The 19,270-nt window shown below is 48.5% G+C and overlaps 1 protein-coding gene and 1 long non-coding RNA gene across 5 annotated transcripts in view; one reads left to right on the top strand and one right to left on the bottom strand.

Moving 5' to 3' along the window:
* Nucleotides 1-7,544: 7,544 nt before the first annotated feature.
* LOC139588587 (uncharacterized) lies at nt 7,545-12,474 on the bottom strand. The gene is made up of 2 exons (XR_011678744.1): nt 12,139-12,474; nt 7,545-10,654 (listed from the first exon to the last, which is right to left on the bottom strand). It is a non-coding gene; the product is annotated as an uncharacterized lncRNA (long non-coding RNA).
* Nucleotides 11,033-19,270, top strand: part of LOC139588585 (endonuclease domain-containing 1 protein-like) — a 164,433-nt gene continuing 156,195 nt past the window's right edge. For all 4 annotated transcript variants that reach the window (XM_071424177.1, XM_071424175.1, XM_071424174.1 and 1 more), the window contains exon 1: nt 11,033-11,170. The gene's annotated coding sequence lies outside the window, so the exon portion shown is untranslated. The remainder of the gene's footprint in view (nt 11,171-19,270) is intronic.

Below are 19,270 nucleotides of genomic sequence, written 5' to 3'. Positions count from 1 at the left end.
GACCTGCAGGGATTTCCAGGCTCCTCTTTCACATCCTCCTTCCATCAGATTTCCCAGAGCCTTTCCCTGGCAAAGGAGAGGATAGAGATCCCAAAAGCTCTCTGGACTCCTGTTCTTCTTGTTAACTACTTTAGTTGTATTTTTTCCCCTCCTAATATCTAGTTTTAACATCATTTTCTGCCACTTGGGTCGGTTTTTTCTCATCCTATCACTGTGCAACTTCAAGCAAAATCTGGTGTTGTCTTTTCCATAATTTCCTAGAGGCAGGTAATGACAGCAATTAGCCTTTTTATTTTAATAAGTTCTACTCTTCTGTGTCCCACCAAGTGTTCTCTGTGGGCCCAGGGCTGCCTCCAGTGTGGAGAATTGCCCATCTTCACCAGTAGCCCCTCTGAGAGCTGCTTGTTTAATGCTCTCTGCCAAAATAGAAGATCTATTCACTCAGATATACTCACCCAGATATATTCACCCAGCCTAAAAGCTCCCTCAGTCCTTGGACCTGCTCAGTGGAGAGTGCCCATGAGCCTGGAGAGCCTAAGGAAAGCCTTGAGCAAGAGTCAGCTGTGTGCAGTTAATGAGAGAGAAGGGGCAGGTGGATCTACATGGAACTGCAGGTCTCCGTGACCTTGCAGCTTTGTGTTCTTCCTTGTTTAGAGATGTAATCATTTTATGAAGAACAGTGACCCAGAGAGCTGGGGACTTAATTTAATATGTTTCATATAGGCCTGGGTTTGTTGTCTGATTTATTAAAAGATAGCAGCACAATTTTTGGTGGGGAAGAAAAAAAAAAAAAGCCATCTCTGTGCTGGACACTATAAAATCTGAAAGGGTAAAGGGATGCTTCAAAGCATGGTAAACTCAGACCCCTTAATTGCCTTTCCTAAAAGCCTGCTTGGTCTCACACTGAGCTGGAGAGGGGAGCTTCAGCAGGCAGGTGATCTCTGTAGGGCTTGCAGGAGCATCATCCTCATCCACCACCTTAAAAAGGGTTTTAATGAAGTCTCCTAGCTCTAAATGCATGCCCTGGGAAGAAGAGGGAGAGAGATGAAGGGATGGGAAATGTCCTCTTCCAATCCTTCTGGATGGAGAAAAAAGACAGGGCAAGGACTGGCATATTTCAGAGGTGAGCATGGGCTTAAGAGACAAACTCATTATTAATTAGATCTGCAATAATGAGCTAAAATGAATAATGGTGTCCTATCTGACAAACGAGCCAAGGGTGCTCTGCAAAGAGAGACTGCACAAAAACTGCCTTGCAAGCCCAGCAGGAGGGTGTGAAACTGTGTTTGGAGGCAGCAGAAGTGCAAAGGGTGGAGCAAAGTTCCTGTGGGACAAGGACATTGGAGCCCTATGGGACTGGACTGACTAAAGGGAGGAGATTGCTGAGGACAGGAAGGTGGGGGTTAATTACGTTGAGAGAGAGAAGAAAATGATGGAACATCTTCCTCCAAGAAAAGGAAGGGGTGAGGGAAGCAGAAAAAGGAGGATGAACATCAAGCTGTACAAAGGTGGGAAACAAGACTAGGAAAATTATGTGTGCAAAAGAAGAGTGTGACTTTGGAGGACTAAAATGAGAAAGACCAGGGGCAAAATGGGTTTCAATTAGGAAGGGATATAGAGGGTGATAAAAGGGTGCTCTGTAAAGGTGTTGAAATAGGAGGAAGGCAATGGAAATTATACATAACTGAATTAATGGAAAATGAGAGAACAGAAATAACAATAGAGAAAAGACTGGGGCATTCATTAGTTTTTATGCTTTAGCTACGGAGGGAAATAAAATATTTTAAAAAAATATTATGAACTAGTATTTATCAGGACCACTTTTACTGCAGAGGGTAGGACAATCCAAACTAGCAAATAAACACCACTAAAATCATTCAGAGAAGTTCAGCAAATTCAAGTCAGCAGGACTGGATGAAGTTCCCCCTAGAGCACTTCAGGCACTGGCCAGAGCAATCTGACTCATTAGTAATTATCCAGGAGAGCTCATGGAGAAGGGAGGAGATCCCAGAGCAGGGCAGAAGGGCAAACACAGTGCCTGTCTTTAAAGAAGGGGAAGCAGGACTTGGGGGATTACACAGCAGCCAGTTCAGCGTGTAATGCAAAAACTGTAATACAATAAACTGTGCAACAATCTCTTTGTGAGCATTTGACTCACAATAGAAAAACATACAGCCAGTCAGACTGGATTTGTCATAGAGGAGTGATGCTAAAACCATCCAGACTCCATCTTTGAACCCAACAACTGTGTTGTAGAATAAGGAAGATGGAGCATATGTCACGTATTTTCAAAGTAGCAGGGTTTTTAACACCATTTCACATGACATTTCCATAAGCTGACCAGGAACTATGATCTCTGTCAAATCATCTTAAGATATACTTAACAGAAAATAAATGTATTCACACAAGAATTACTAATTCCTTTCCTTTGGATTTAGAAGGTTTTCCAAAAGGGCTCCCTCAGGGTTTGCTCCTGGACCTGATTCTAATATTTTCATTAGTTATTTGGATGACAAAATAAAGACTATATAAATACTCCAGAGGATGTGTTCCAAAATGTGGCTGGGAAATCAGAGTAACAGTATAAAATCAACCAGATTTGATTTAGTAAAGTAAAAAGCAACAAAAATATGTCAATGCAAAGTGGCAAAACTCTGGTCAAGCAGGCGTTCAACAGAAAAAGAGCTGTGAGAGAGGCACTGGAGAGGACACAGCTGTTGCAAAATAAGGCAAATCTTATTCTAGGATGTATGAACAAGAGTGAAACATCAGAAGCAATGATTCCACTCTAACAAGGAAACACCAGGTGTGGGTTTGGATGCTGTGCTAGGAGAATGTAGAAGAATATCATAGACAAATTGCACAGGGGCTGGAGGAAAGCAATGAGAATTATGAGTGGTTCAAAAAAATTAGAGGATCTTCTTTGCTTTTTCCAGAAGGGGAAAAACGTGTGAGAAGATGAAAACTGCCTTCTAAGGCAGCAGATACTTATAAAAAGGTTATTGACAATTGTTGTGGGTCCCACAGAAATAAATTGGTGAAGACCGTTGTTACTGGATATCAGGGAAAGAAGAAAACCCCATGAATTAAACCCAAAAGCTTTCAAATTCAGAGCAAATTGATAGGAATTAAAGTTTCTAAATTGGTTTGTAAGCATTCCTCTCTGGAAGTTGATTAGCTTCTCTCAGGGATGTTTGGATCCTGCTCAAGGCACTAAGGAGAATTCATGGACTTTCTCCATCTCCCCTGTTCCATGGCTGTCTCCTCAAGGCATAACAGGGCTTCCATCTTCCCCATGCCTGGCCAGAATGTGAAATATCGACACAAATCCTGTGTTTGCACTTTAGCAGAGCTTCAAACACTCTGTTGGTGTTAATTAATTATCCACCAACAGCAGGAAGCCAGTGATACCAAAGGCAGCACAGAGCTTCCCTGATCAATAACAAAAGCAATCCTTCCTCCTGTGCACTGCAGAGCTCCACCAATTCTCTTCCCTGATGCACCACAAGCAGAAAGAAGAGCCTCCTCTTCTGCAGACCTCCCACAGACAGCGTGTGGCTGCTGGGGATGGATGTGGTGCTGAGGTCCTCGCTCCCGAGGGCTCCAAAAATTCAGGAGTGAGCTGGAGGGCAAAGCAGCCCTGCAACAACACCCATTGCATGTCAGAGGAACAGTGTGTTCCTCATTTTCCCCTAAAATGAACATCTAATTTGTGAATAAAGGAATAATACATGGATAAAGTTTGCCAGAAGTGTTGTTCAAGAGGAGCAGGTGGTGAGGAAAAAGGAGGAGGACGTTTGCAGGCTATATTCCTATCTGGAAGAAATATACTTTCTCTGAACTCTAAGAAGATTATGAAACAATCTGCTGGATGTCTCTGGGTAGTGATAAAGGAAAAGAGAAATCAAACAAAACCAGGAGCGGTCTCATGGTAGAGTCCATTGTACTTCAACTAATGAAAAAAAAGAAGGAGATATAGGAGCAGGTTTTTTTTAAAAAGAAAGCAATTATGTAATGAACAAGTGCTGGTGGACCTGAAGGAAAATGATACATCAAGAATATTGGGAATTTTAAAGTGAGAAAAAAGAGAGGGAAAAAAAAGGAAAAGAGACTAAAAAGGCAAGAGGAGGAACTTTAGATTTTGACTGATGTGCAGCACAGCCCTCAGGATCTTTGGGAATTTTCTGGTACTCTGAACATGTTGCCTTCTTCCTTCTTAGACTAGCACCAAGTTCTGAATGATCACATGGCAGGGATGGGTTTCTGTGGGCACCTTTTTTCTTGCAAAGCACTCGGCTTCCTCCATAAAAAAGTAGCATGACTGAAGACTGAACTTCTCAGTGTAGATGTGCAGCATGAATTTGAGGAGGGAAAGATACCCATTGATATTTTTAGAGAGGGCAACTAGTCAGTTCAGCTGGTCAGGCAGCATGGACAGACCCTAGGGCCTATGAATTTGCTGCTCTATTTTACCTTGAATATTTAACAAAGCCACGGTACCAAAGGTTTTCAACTTAAATATCACTTTATGGATCTTGTATGATGCTCACAGCCATGACTGTATGCTGGATAATTCCTGTTTCCAGGAGGATGACCAAGAATTCAATAATGTATATTTGGCAAATTTGATGCTCCTTAAAGGTGGGACCCCTTTGTTCACTGGGGAGGTGAGGTGTGAAATCAGTGTTCTCTGTTCTCTGCACCTCTCTGCTGGGTCGCTGGGGTGGCTGCAGCTACTGCACTTCTCATGCTGCTGAGGAGGTGGATGAGGAAATGATCAGGGAGGGTAGGATGTGGTTAAAGCCTCAGTTTGCTAACTGGGGCTAATGTGAGGGAAACACACTATATCTCACATCCATTAAGGCCTCCAGCAATCACCTCCCACGAAGGCAAAGGAGCAGTGGAGAAGGAATTGTGACTTCCTGAGTCCCAGCAGCTCCTAGAGCCGTTCCTGTTAATATTCAATTATGTGCTGCCCTGGACTTAGAGCAGCTTAGAGCTGAACTACGTCTCACTCCAGCCCTGAGGCTCAGCTGCAGCAAACACAGCTGCAGGAGGCTGAGCCACGGAGAGAAACAGCCCCAAAACAGGGTTATCACACCTCCAGCTGCCTGTGCGGAACCAGCGCGTAGGAGGAACTGCTCCGTCCACCCCTGCCCTCTCCAGCTCCCCTCTCCAGGCTGTGAGACTTTGGGGAGCTGGTTATTCTGTGAACTGTGGCCAGGGTCATCAAACTCTTCCCCCTGTTTTTTACCCTAGATGTGCCTATTGACCACAGAATGCTCTGCATGTGCTTCCTCTGCATCTCACACCACGCAGCTTCTGCTGTGGCTTTTCCTTCATCTCATTCCCACCCCCCCCGAAGTGTGTCCCATCCTCATTGACCCACCCACCCTCTGATAAGCCCCTTCCACTTCCAGATCATGGTATTAACTTGACATTTGCAAAAGGTCACCATGTTTGCTCTGCCTGAGTGTTATATTGCTCACTCTTTTGTTGTTCTGCTTTGTAAGCTCTTCAAGGCAGAGGTTATCTCCTTGGGTGTGACTACACAGTGGCCAGGAGAACGAGGCCCCTGGTGTCAGCTGGTGTCTAACAGCTAAACCAAAAATAATAACTTGGTCATCGATGTGGAGGCTGGCTCCAATTTTATAGATTATTCATCAGAGGATAATGAATCTTAATTTAAATGCAAAACCCTTCCTTCCAGAAGAGGTCCATAAGCAGGATGACAACTAATGTCTTAATTTCAAAGACTACCAGCGTCAGATCCCTGCTGCATTTCCAGGAGTCCATTCGGACCGCGTGGTATTGCTGGAGCATATGCCATTTGCTGCAGGAACAAATGTGGGACATAAGGGAGGTGACACACAATACATACTTGGTGCATCCAGTTTATGCAGATGAAGTCCTGGCTTTTTTTAGCCTGGAGTTTGTCATGCTGGAGCTGTTTGTTGCATCAAACTAATTGCAATGGAGATGAGCGCGTGTGGTACGTACAGCGCCAGTGTCCCCCCTCCGGTGGCTGCTCCCAGTGAGATCAGCTGGTGGAGAAAGGACACATCAATTAATCCTTTGCTCTCAGGTGGGAGTGGATCCGATCCTGGCTGCAGTCCTAACCTGACCAGCATTCCCTAAGGTGGAGATGCAGGGCTGGAGCGCTCCCATCTCCGTTAGGCAGCCGGGAGGGCTCCAGCCAAGGTAGAGACCCCGCGCCACCCATGAGGAGACACCCCAGGCTCGACTCTTCTCAAACACAAACCAATTCTGAACCTCAGCTGCAGCCAGGCTGTGCCAGAAAGGAAGATGGGAGAGTGGGGCTGTCAGATGCAGTAGCCTAAAGCCTGTGGTTGAGGCTGCTCTTCACCTGATGTTGGCATTGCTGAGGAAATGCATCCACGTCTGGAAGAGGTGCAGGTGGGGGATCTTGGCCTTTAGCTTAAGTGCCAAGAGCAACACGGCACCAGACTGACAGCTGTGCTGGCTCTAGGAACAGCCTGACCTGCTCCTCTGCCATGGTTTGTTTTGGGACTGACACAAAAGCTAAATCATTCCCACAAACAATACACAGCCAGCCATTCCCAGGTATTAACTTTTCCATTGCTTATAGTGATACTCCTTAAATTCCTCTATAATTTTGCCTTGAAAACAGCTCATTCCCTGAGTTAGCCAAGCTCTTCTGCTTCTCCCTGATATCCCTTGCCAGCCAGAGAAAACTGTACTGGGCAGGGGAGGGCAGTGCTGTGGCTCAGAGTCACTACACAGAGATTAATTGCCTGCCAGGGGTGGCTGCGTGGCTTGAAGGTGGATGCCAGCCTGGAGGCGTTAGGGCTGAGTTCTGCTTCAATTCCTGATCTGAGTCTCTCCCTCCTGCCCGCGTGCCTCTTGCAGAAATATAACTGAGTTGGAAGTATCTGTTTCCTCCTAAATTCATCTGGAATTCATTAATGGGTTCAGAAGCTTTTGGGAGAGGGGGATGGACACGTACCTGCACAGAAAAGCAGCGCAGCAGAACCTTTATTTCCTTAGGGAGGCAGCCTAAAGAAATATTAGCATTTATTCTCATCTGTTGCTGAGCTTACGACCCACACAAATAACAGGGAATAGCGAGTGAGCAGCCGGCTGCAGAATGGGAACAGGGAAAATGACTCAGCAAGCTTGGCACCAATCTGGAGAAAATGCAGGTACATTATAACCTTGCTTGAGCATCAATCTCATCCGTGACATGACGTAGAAACAGCAGCCAGTGGAGATATTTGGATCTGATGGAAACATTCCTTCTGATAAATGATTTAGCTCTGCTCTTGCAAGTAGTTATATCCAGGAGCAGAGCAGGTGAGAAGCTGCCTTCATATATGTCAGCAAATGAGAGAAAAAGTTCAGTGAAAACCTCTCACTGCTTTATAAATATGCTTTTATTCTTCTGCTATCAGTTGACAAATAGCTGCTGAATTATAGTTTCATGCTTTGTTCATGTCATTCTCCCCAAGAACAGCATTTCCTGCTACATCACCTTAGAAACTCGATCAACAAACACTCTGCTCTACATGTAAACAAAGCTTTATTTTACCCCCTTTTTGACAGCAGACAGCATTTTAGAAACCAGAAAATTTCGGGTTCTCTGGGCTATTTGCCTCAATTTCACAATCTGATTTTGGTTTTGAGGGCTTGTCAGCATTGTTTATTCCTGTATCTGTTGGAGTAGTGATGTTTTTGTGTGAGTGGCAAGGAAAAATATATTGCTGCAAATTGCTCTCTGGAATCAGACTTTCTTCTCTCAAGAGTCTAAATGAAACTGCACTTTCTAACATGTGGGAACTAAAGAGTGAAATGAATAGGAAAGAGAAGTGAAACAAGAAAACTCAGTGTCAACAACAAAAATGAATTAAAAAAAAAGCAAAGACAACTCTGAGAATTAAGCAGGACGAGCTTCAAAACTCACACTCCAATAAAATTTAGAAATGTTATCTCCAACAGAGCGCCCGAAGAACTCTGCAGCCAACTTCAGCCATTTCCTTGTGTAATAACATCATGTCCTGACCTCATGACAAGGTCTTTCTTTTTAACTGTGGAAAAACAAGATCAGAGCCCCATAAAGTTTTCTTACTTGGTTTCACTAGATGTGCATTTCCCAGGTAGCTGCTGTGAGCAAACAAATTAATACAACAGCAAACAGGGGATTTTATCTGGCAGTTTTTTAAAAACCCGCACAGGAGCCCCAGCTACTGAGCCTCCTGTGATCTGCCACCACAGAGAGTCCATCAGTTAGGGATTAATTTTAAGGCAGATATTAAAGCCTATCACATGATTAAGGATTTTCCTATATGTGGACTTCAATGGGATGCTTTAAATCCTGCGTGTGTGCATGGATACGCACGTGTATGTGCACGTCGGTGTTTATTCACCGAGAGATGCAGCCTCAGGCTTCTTCAGGCCTTTCCAAGGAACATAAATTTAGGAGAGGGGACAGAGAGAGAAAGAAGAGTCATATTTAAACTTCACATTTTTGAAAGCAAGTTTTTGAAGGAGACAGGCTGAGGGGGAGAGAGCCAAGATCGTAAAGATTTTATAACTAACAACATTTTTTAAGAGGAGACAGAATCTGTGCTCTTTTTTCGTGCAAGATCTTGCAATAATTTAAAGCAAATTTGGGAAATAGCTCTCTTTTGACAGAAATGCTTCATTTTCTTTTTCTGCTGGGCTGTAACCTAAAGCGTCTTGGCTCGAGAAAATGAAATAAAGCTGAGCGATGATGCGCTGTCACTGCTGCCGCCGCCGCTCTGCCTCCTGCAAATCTCCCAAAATCGTGCACAGCTCTCCAGGTCAGAGCCCAGGAAGGCAGCAGTGCCTTCCCCTTCCAGTCTCAATCCTGCACCAGACAAACTTGCCCGGGGCTTTGTAAAACACGGCCAGGGTTTGCAGCGAGCGGCTCTGCCCGAGGTGCCGCTTCCAAGGGTTGGTGTGGAGAGGAAACTCTTCCCATGACACAGCAGAACAGCCACAGCAGCAGCAGCAGAGTAAAACAGATCAGTTCTGGCAGTACTCCTAAAGGACTACTTTAAATCCCAGCTCCAGCCTCTTCCTCCTTTAAGCATGATCGGAAGAAGGGAATGCAGAATAAAAAGAGGCTTAGTGAGGCAGGGAAATGAGGCCCGGAGATATGGGAAGCAAGGCAAATTGTAGTTAGGCTCCACAGCAGTGGGACAGCCTGGATAAATGGCAGAAAGGAGCCCAGAGAGGAAATTCCCCCAAAATTGGATGGGAAGGAGAGATAAACATAAACAGTGTGGAGGGTGGACGAAGGGAAGACTCTGAGAAGAAGTAAGGAAAGGAGGATGAACTGCTCCTCACTTCGTTAACTCTTTTTAGCTAAAACCATTAGGAATTTTTACAAAACTAAAAAAAAAATTTAAAAACCAAAAAATAATACTAGAGATATCTGAAACATTGATCTGTTAGATATACAGCTCATTGCACGGGCACTGGAAATGAGTGGGGCAGAGAACAGGTATTCCAAGTCTGAAGCACAATTGGGAGAGCTGCCGGAGATGATCCACGGTCACTGCAGGACTGGGCCTGGGCTGGGGGGCTCCGGTCCCCTCCCGTGGCTGACAGCCATCAGCACCAACCCAGCAGTTAGAAAAAAGTCGTTTGTATGACTCCCTTCAAGAAAACGTGGTGGGACACTGAAGAAATTAAATCCCCAACTTAAAATTTACTGCATCTGTGGATCGGATTTTTTTCATCTGCTGAGGGGCTGCTGGAAGCTGCAAAGAAGGAGTGAATGCGGGATTGCTTTTCCTCCTTCAGTTTTTAACGACAAAACTATGTCTCCCTTCTCAATCTAGCCCCTAAAGCCTTGCACTTGATCACCAACACTGACATGATGCCGCCAATTTGGGAGCAGAATTTGGGGGCCTCCCACAGGAGCCTTCCAGAGGGAAAACCCCAAGAGCCCCCTGCGCGTTGTCAGCCCGGCGGTGGGACCGTGGAGCTGATGGGCTTCAGCTCCTGATCCCAGTTCCTGGGGGCTGGTGGAGAGCAGGGAATAAAACCCACTTCAGCACCGCAGGCGGAACAGCAGCCGGAGGAACGCGGCGCTGCCGCCGGCCGGCCCCGCACCCCCGGCGGCTGCGGCCGGGCAGCGGGATGCGCGGAGAACCGGGGGCTGCCCGAACCACGGGGAATTGTCGGCATCTTCCCTTTGCCTTTCCGTGAGGGCTGGCTGCTTGCTGGTAGTGTTGCAGTGGCCAGCGCACATCCCTAGGAGCGGCTCCTTCCAGCAGCTCGGCACAGAGCCGGCTGTCGGGAGCCGGCGGCGCGACGGGTCGGGACGGTGAAATCGCTTCGCTACCGACTGGCGGAGTTAAACGCGGCGGTAGCGACCACCGCATCCACCCCGCACGGGCAGAACCGCTCCCATCTGCTCCTCCTCAGTCCGACACAAACAAGGGGTTTTCTTCGCCTTATTTTTAGTATTTTTATTTTTCTTTTGGTTGTTTTGGATTTTTTTGTTGCTGTTGTTTTTCTGCCTCTTCCAGCACCGGAGACCCGTCGCGGCCGCAGAAGAGCACCGGATCCCGCAGCCTCCAGGAGCGGGGTCCATCCTTCCGCACGGTGCCTGCCCGGCCGGTTATCCCCCGGTTATTCCTTTCTGCAAAAAGAGAAGGAGAAAAAGAAAAAAAAAAAACAACCCAAATCCAAACATCAAATCAACCCGTAATAAATAATAATAGAAGAAGCAAGCGCAGCAACTTGCTTTAAGCAGAGGGCGGTAGGAGCAGGGAGCGCAGCCCCCCGGGGAGGGAAGGGAGGTAGCGAAGGGAGGGCAAGCGGGCACCGGCGGGGCTCGCAGCCCCCCGGGGGTACCGGCGGGTCCGGCGGCGGCGGACGTGAAAGTCCCCTTTAAGTTTCCATAGAGAGGCCTCCGGGTGTCACATGATGGACATGATATAACGAAACAACATCGTGGGGAGGGACGGAGGGAAGCAGTGGGGGAGCCCGGGGAGGCGTCGGGGAGGTGGCGGTGCCCCCCGACCCGCCCGCCGCGGCTGCACCTGTCTCGGCGCGCCGGGAGCGCGGTGTCCGCCCCGCTGATGGGGCTGCGGGCGGCACCTTCCCCCGGGGAGGAGGAGAAGGAGGAGGAGAAGGAGGCGAGCCGGTGGCGGAGGTAAGTTACCGGCGGGACCGGGGCGGGGGGCGCGGGGCGCGGGCGCGGTGTGTGCGCGGAGGGGTTGCGGGGTGTGAGTGCGCGGGGTGTCCGCGGTGTCCCCGCGGAGCGCCGGGCGTGTGCGCGCCCTCCCGCCCTCCATGTCCGCATTCCAGCTCATGTTGCGCAGATAAAATTCAAACTTGAGGTAAACACAAGCGGCGGGGGGGGGCGGACGGGGAACTGGGGGGGAGGGAGGCTCTCTCCATCCTGGCTCCATCCCGGTTCCATCCCGGCTCCTGCCGCCCCCTCCCCGCCGCTCCCCCCGCTCCGCACCCGCGGAGCCCCCGCGCACCTGGGGGAGCGCCGGCATCGCGCTGCTTCCCCCAGGGAGGGAGAACCGAACGTCCCTTTCCCCGCACCCCCGGTAGGACACGGCGGGTCGGGGGCGGAGGGGGCCGCGGCGCGGCAGGTGCGCGGGGCGCTGTCGCGACATGGCGGGGGGGGGGTGTGTGCGTCGCGACATGGGGGAAGCAGCCAAGTGGCAGCGCGGAGTGCTGTGGGGGGAGAAAGAACGGGGCTGCGCCGCGTTGTTTTCCTGTGTTGCGTGGGTATCCCGATTAGAGCGGGCATAACAGCGGTGCCCCCCCCCCCCCCCCCCCGATCCCGCTTTTCTCCATACGCATTTCCAAGTGCGTATGGAGAAAACAAGATGCGGAGCGGGGCGGGCCGGGGGGGGAGGCGGGGAGGGCCGCACTGGCGTTCGCAGCCCCGGTCCGTGACACAGGCGGTGCCGCCGCGGGGATATTTAAGCGCTTTAAGCGGGGCGATGATGGAGGCGGCCGAGGGCGCCCCACAGGTGGGTGCGTGCATGGAGAGGGGCCGAAGCGCTGGTCGTGTGGGGAACGCCGGAGCGGTCCCGCACTCCGCGGACTCGCGGCGGGCGGCGCTGCCGGGACTGAGAGTAAAGTGGGGTGCGGGGACAAGACCTGGCAGCCGCGGGTTGCTGAGTGGCGCAGCTCCGGGTGCCGCGAACGGTGCGGGGGTGACGGCGGTGCCGCCATGGCGGGTGTGAGGGAGCGGCGCCCTCAGGGGGGTCCCGCGGCCCCGCCGAGGGCGGGAAAAGCGCGCGCGGCCCCCGCCTGGCGCCTCCTCAGCACTGCACCAAGGCGGCGGGGCGGGAGGGGGGGGGGCAGGGGGGGAGGTGGCGGCCACGCCCACCGCGCCCCCCCGCCGGCCAATCGCCGGGGCGGCGCGGCGGGGACACGCCCCCCCGGCGCGCTCCGCGCCCTTCCGACCAATCGCAGCGCAGCTCGCCCCCCCTCCATCGCCCTCTTTCGCCCACCCGCCTGTTTGTTACGGTCGGGGCCACGTGCCGCTGCCTCGGGCCGGTCACGTGGCCCCCGGGGCCGGGGGGTCTGAGGGGGACCGTGGGGTCTGGAGATCTCCTGTGTTTGGGGGTCTAATGGGACCACGGGGGTCTGGAGCTCTTCTGGCCTTGGTGGTCTGACGGGACCGTGGGGTCTGGAGATCTCCTGTCCTTGGGGGTCTGACGGGACCGTGGGGTTTGAGGGGACAGTGGGATCTGGAGCATTCCTGTCCTTGGGGGTGTGACGGCACCGTGGGGTGTGGAGCTGTCCTGTCCTTGGGGGTCTGATGGGGACCGTGGGGTCTGGAGATCTCCTGGTTTTGGGGGTCTAATGGGACCACGGGGGTCTGGAGCTTTCCTGTCCTTGGTGGTCTAACGGGACCGTGGGGTGTGAAGCTCTCCTGTCCTTGGGGTCTGACGGGGACCATGGGGATCTGGAGATCTGTCTTGGGAGGGGAGTATCTGATGGAGACCTGGAGACGTCCTGCTATGGGATCTGACAGGGTGATGCTGGGGGGCCTGTCCAGGGGGGAGTCTGAATGGGTGGTCTGCAGCTGTCCTGTCCATGGGGTCTGATGGGGAGCAGGGGGGTCTGCGACTGTCCTGTTTGTGTGGTCTGATGAGGAACAGGGGGGCCTGCAGGTGTCCCGTCTATGGGGTCTGATGGGGAACAAGGGGGTCTGCAGCTGTTCTGTCTATGAGGGAACAGGAGGGTCTGCAGCTATGCTGTCTATGGGGTCTGATGTGGAACAAGAGGGTCTGCAGCTATGCTGTCTATGGGGTCTGATGTGGAACAGGAGGGTCTGCAGCTATGCTGTCTATGGGGTCTGATGGGGAACAAGGGGGTCTGCAGCTGTCCTGTCTATGGGGTCTGATGGGGAACAGGAGGGTCTGCAGCTATGCTGTCTGTGGGGTCTGATGGAGAGCGGTACTGGCTGCCAGCTTGGGAAGAGCATGAAGCCCCCCAGCCCAGAGGAGTCTGACTGGGCCTGACTCTGGCTACCTGCCCATGGAGCCTGAATCCCCCCTGGCCGGGGAATGTGGCCAGCACCCTCATGCCATTGCCCCCGGGCCCTTGCTCACCATGAGCGTCCATTCGGCCCTGGCCCCATTAAACCTTCTCTGAAGGGCCTGTCCCTGGCTGCTGTTCTGTCATGGCCGAGCCGTGACAGCCTGTCCGTGGCTGGCTCTGGCCTCCGGAGAGGGAGGTGTTTCTCTCCCGAGGAGAGCTGTTTATGCCCAGTGATTTTTTTTTTCTATTTTTTTTTTTTTTTTTTTTAATTTCTTTCCCCTCCCTCCGTGCTCTCCTGCGTAAGCCACAGCAGCAGCTCGGTGTCTGCCCAGCCCGGCAGTGTCACGGCACGGCTCTTATGTAGGTGAAGCCGGGGAACGCTGCAAGGATCATGTGGAGCTCTCAGTCTCCTGAGCCTGGAGCTTTGAGCCTATTTATAGGTGGGTTGGGCAGTGTTCTGTGTGAAAGACTTGCTCCGTGTCCGAATCTGTGGCAAAACGAGGCGTCCTTAAGCAGTGGTGTTTTGGTTTTGGGTGGTTGTTCCTGGGCATGCGGTTTTGTGAAAGGCTCTGGAGCACGGGTTGTTAGTCGGTTATGTGGAGGAAAGGCGAGTCAGTTTGGAGTTAAGGAACGTGATGCCATTTTAATGCAACTTCTCGGGTGGCAGAGCAAACAGTAAGGGGATACTCGGTTCTAGATCAGCAGCTTTCAGCTTTGCAGGCGGTGGACAACTCAGGGTCAGTGAGAAGCCACAGAGGAAAGGACGTTGTGTTTTCTGTAGGCTTACGCTCATTATACTGTTTTCTGCACTGGATTTTGTGGCTGACAAGCTGGGAAAAAAATATGGAAATCCACTATTCTAGATCCCTGAGATGTTTTGGTTTAGAATAAGTGGAGAAAAAAAACCTCAACTGTGTGTTTTGTTGTGTATGTTCCTATTGTACAGCTCAAAAATGTAAAAATTCAGTGTATTTTTAAGAGTTACATAACCTTTAGTAACGTAGTGAGTCTCAAGTAGCCTTCAAGAGTTAAATAACAGCAGATCAACGAGGCTGGGTTGAGAAGAGGAAGAGAGGGTTTTATAATGGTGAGGACTATACACAGATATTTAAAACTGCTTTGGTGTTGCACTAGAAACAAGTCTTTGCTTAGGAGGAGGAGGTTTTTAATAACCTATAAATACAGAACATGAGAAGGAGGATAGAAAGATGAGGTTTGCAGTTTTATGCTGCTCTAGTCCGGTAAAAGGATCAGGAATAGTTTATGATATTTCACATTCTTAAGCTTCCCTACCATCTTGACTTTTTCAGTACAAGTTTTTGCAATCTGAAATGATGAGAACTTCCAGATATTGACCACTGTGGGTGAAGAAGGAAATCTGGCCTGAAAATAACAAATTCCAGAAAGGAGTAGGGGCACTGTAGTGGTGAAAGAACTGGGGTGGTGACACATGTCCTGAGAGAGAGAGAGAGAGAGCTGGTGCTTTGTGTTGGTTACAGGAGTAATTCGACACGGTGTTACCTGCAGAAAGATGTTTATTCAGCCGGGGTGGTTCGTGCTGGCATATCCGTGTTATCTTTGTATTTTTGGGGGCAGGGAAAGAGCCCTGCCTTAATAGAGAGGAAATTTCTGGGGAGCAGTGGATGTGCTGGAGATGTGAGGATACCTGGAGGTGCGCACGCCTCGGAATTTGGAGCGTACGTGGAAGTGCTGCAATGGAATTGATGCAGCAGGAAATTGCTTTCTCTGTTTCTGTTGGTGAGATGCAGTTAACGTAAAACGAGCCCTTTGGATCCCCTATCCCATTTCTCTTTAATATAACTAAGATCATTTATCTTGTCGGGTGGTGAGAAGGGGGGAAAAGAAAAATACTTTTGTTTTGTAATTTGGTTCACCTTCTCTTGATTTGCTGTCAGCTCATGACAAGGCACAATGTGTGCTGCACACTGTGTTCCACTGAGCTGTTTTGGTGACAAATACAATGTATACAAAAAAAAGGGCTATGAAAAATAGGTATATTGTCAGTTTTTATAGAAACAATCCCCATTTTTCTCTAAGGTACACAAAAAGTGTCATATTAGGGTCTTATGCCTTGTCAGTTTCGGTGGCAAAAAGGTCGATGTTTTAGTCTTCGTAAGTATTCAAAATGCAACTGAAAAGGAAATATTTAAATGAGTGTTTGTATTGGTTTTGCAGTAGGAAGTAATAAAAGCTTTTGTCAGTTTTAATAAAAAGGGAAATGCTGAACTTACTTTAAAAATGCGATTGTTCATGCTTTATGAGTCTGTTATGTTGTTAAAATTAAGAGGATTTCTTTAATCCAAGTTAGATTTTAATTGCTGTAATCACGTGTTTACTATATTTCTTTTGTGTTTATAGATAAAAACACAGAATCATGTTTTTTTGACCTCGTGTATAGCATGACTGGCTGTAGTTCATGCCATATTTGCACGGTTTTTTTCCATAAACATCTTGCTCCTGGGACTATTAGTAGTACCAGAATAAGAGCTTGAAAATACTGTCACATAAAGGGTTAGAGCACTTGCAAACAGGAATGCTGAAATTCAAAGTTAAAAAAAAAAGCAGCCTCTCCCCAGCAGTTCTTTTTAAGTCAGTTTGATGATAATTTTTAGATCCCGACTCGTGGGTTTCTAAATGGCTGGAGATGGAATTAATGGGGTTGCAACTCTTTGTCACGAATTTCAGCATAAACAATATTTTTCTTTCGGCTTTGGATTTCATTTGAAATGCAGTGAAAAATCCCCTGTCCTTTTCCAGTCCCTCAGGATGCTGCACCTCAGCCAGCAGACGTAGTGTTGTTGTCTAACAGCGAGGCTGGAAATGGGAGTTGTTTGTGCTGAGTTTTACCCTTACCAAGGTCAGAGATTTCATCCTTCCTTAGATTCCTCATCTGGGAATTTAACACTTGCTCTGGGTCCTGATTTAGGAATTTTCATGAACTTCTTGGAGCTCTGGAAGGAATTTAAATGTCCCCATGTTGTTGTGCTTGTTCCCAAACGTAAGTTTGGAAATGCCTGAAATGGTGACGTCTGTGTGGCAGAAATATTCATGATGGTAATAAAGCAGTCAAGCTGAAAATCCAAGTTTCTTACATAAAACTGATTTAATTGGCAGGACAAACAAAGACGATAATTGGAATAATATTCCTGTTTTAAATAATTTTGGTCAATATGGGCATTGAAGTTTTCTTTTGACAGTGGTTTATGACTTGTGGGGAGTATTTTGGATGAAGAGAGGTGGTCCTACTCTGTCTCTCAGTGGTCTGAATTTCTATGTACTGTTACCTGAGAATTAGTTTTTTATAATTATGAAATATTAGTGAGCCCATGGTGAATGGGTTGTTTGGGTTTTTTTTTCCCCAATTCTTACTGTGATAGAAATTTCTTACTTAAATATAAGCAAAGGAAATTGAGAAACAAATGCTTGAGAGGGCATTTATAACACCACTTGTAAGCCCTGATTTTACAAACACTCCTCCAAATGTGTCTTGTGTAAGGAGCAGGTCCTGTTAGGGAACGTAATTTGTGCAATTGTGTAGAAAATCAGCAGAGTTGGTAAATTCTGAAGCAGTCATCCTGTTTTTTCTGTCCTATATTTCAAATCCTTGCTCTCTTGCAGCCAAGCCCGGTGTGTGCTTACATGTGCTGAGTGCTGAACAGTAGTCTCATCTAAACAAAAAACTTGTGAAGTCAGCCTGCCAGTAATAGTGACGTGATATTATTATTTTTTTATTTTATTTTTCATTTGTGCCATCTTGCCAATTACCAGAAGCAGCAATTAGTTGTCTGGGGGGGGGGGGGGAAAGGTGAGGTGAACAAGATGGGGGGGAGAGGGAAACCTTATAAACATAATTTTCTGGTGTTACAAAATTCAGTTATTTCTGCCCCAATTTACCTGTGAGCTACACCAAGATGTACCAGTTTCACTGTGGAGCCTGAAGTAATCCTTGTTTTTTGTAATAATTATTAGCAAAATAATAATATAAATATGATAATCATATTATTATATTATTATAATGAACATTGTCCACAGAACTTCTGCTACAGGTGGAGCATGTTTGGATCTCTCTGGAAAATATAATTTGAATTTGGGCTAATTCTTTTTTTATCTTTGTTGTCATTGGGTATATTTTTTGGTAGCTTTCAGATTTTCAGAAAAGCAAGATGATTTTTGTGTTCATTTAATAGCATTGTGTGTGGAATTCCCCTGAAATGAGCTGTTTTGAATAACACCTGCATTATACTCAGATTGCTGAATTTTAACACAACTTCAGTAGCTTCTCCAGGAGCTTCTGCAAAAATAGAGTTGTAAAATGAAGGCAGGTACTGGCCTTGAATAAATTCCAGCGTGCTGAGGAAACAAGGCAAAATCAAACCGAGGTTCAGAAAGAAAACAAGCATTTCCCCGGGTTTTATGCCGATGATTATTTACATCAGCACAGGAGGGTGTTCACCGCTGATCAGGTGCTGCTGAGACGTGTCTGGAGCGGGAGGGATCCTTGTGTTTGGATTGTTGGAACTTGGGAGATTTCTTGCTACGCAGCAGCTCATGTGAGCAGCTGTCAGCTCTCCTGGGAGGGAGACGGAGCCTCCAGCCACCGTGTTTACTTCCAGCAGGAGGAGGAAAAGGACATTTCTGCCGATTATCTGCCTGTGTTTTGTAAACTGAAAGCGCTCTTAATGCTCCCGAGCAGGCTGTAGTTGCTGTATCATTCTGCAGCGTCGCTCCCCACCCCTTTATTTATTTTTGGTTTTAATTTTAGCATAACTTCAATGTTCGGCTGGCTATTGATGGATCATCCGTAGCTCTTGGGGCGGTCCTTACATCCTAATTTCTCTGGCTTCGTGGCGGTGCTCCAGGACCCTGGAGCGGTCGGGATTACATTTATCCCATTGATTGAGAGCAGGATTCCAAGTGTGGAAAGCAGCAGGTTTATTTTCCGCTCTGCTCGGGAGATCCGAGGGGAGGAGAAGCCGCGGCCGCGCTGGAGCCGCGCGGAGCTGCGGGCGCTCCGAGGCAGATGCCGGCGGTGCCTCGCTCGCTTCCATGGAATAAATACTCCGCTCCTTCCCAGGCGATTTTTCCAGCGTTGCCCTCTGCCGGAGGAGACCAGGGATTGCTGTGTGGGCTCCCTGGATGGAGTCCCTGGCGCTTCCTCGGCAGCTCCAGCTCTAAGAGCCCACCTTCCTCCTGGAGCCCCTGTTGCAGGCAGAGCATCTCATTCCTTCTCTTCTTCTGGAGCCCCTGTTGCAGGCAGAGCATCTCATTCCTTCTCTTCTTCTGGAGCCCCTGTTCCAGGCAGAGCATCTCATTCCTTCTCTTCTTCTGGAGCCCCTGTTCTAGGCAGAGCATCTCATTCCTTCTCTTCTTCTGGAGCCCCTGTTGCAGGCAGAGCATCTCATTCCTGCTGCTCCCTCCTCATCTCTGTCCGTGGGCATCTGTTCAGGGTGGTTGTTTGGATAAACTGAAAGCCAAACGCTGGATCCAGCATTATGGGATCAGCTGCTTCTCCAAAGGTTATTGTCCTGTCGGAGCCACAACTAATTCTGGCAGGGAGTTGTGCACCTTTCCCATAAAACAGCTTGCCTTTGGTAATCCAGATGGTTTTAGACCAATATTGATCTAAAAATCAGTGTTTTGAATGTAAATGCATTTAAATTTGCTTTAAATTTGTTTGGTGTTGACACAGTATGAAACAATAATGAGATTGGAGCAATTA

The sequence above is a fragment of the Agelaius tricolor genome, unplaced genomic scaffold, assembly GCF_023055355.1.
Source record: "Agelaius tricolor isolate 1412-34295 unplaced genomic scaffold, bAgeTri1.0.p SCAF_3, whole genome shotgun sequence".
NCBI classification, from domain to species: Eukaryota; Metazoa; Chordata; class Aves; order Passeriformes; family Icteridae; genus Agelaius; species Agelaius tricolor.
Note: the sequence above shows the minus strand (reverse complement) of the source record. Positions and strands in the feature narration are given on the sequence as shown.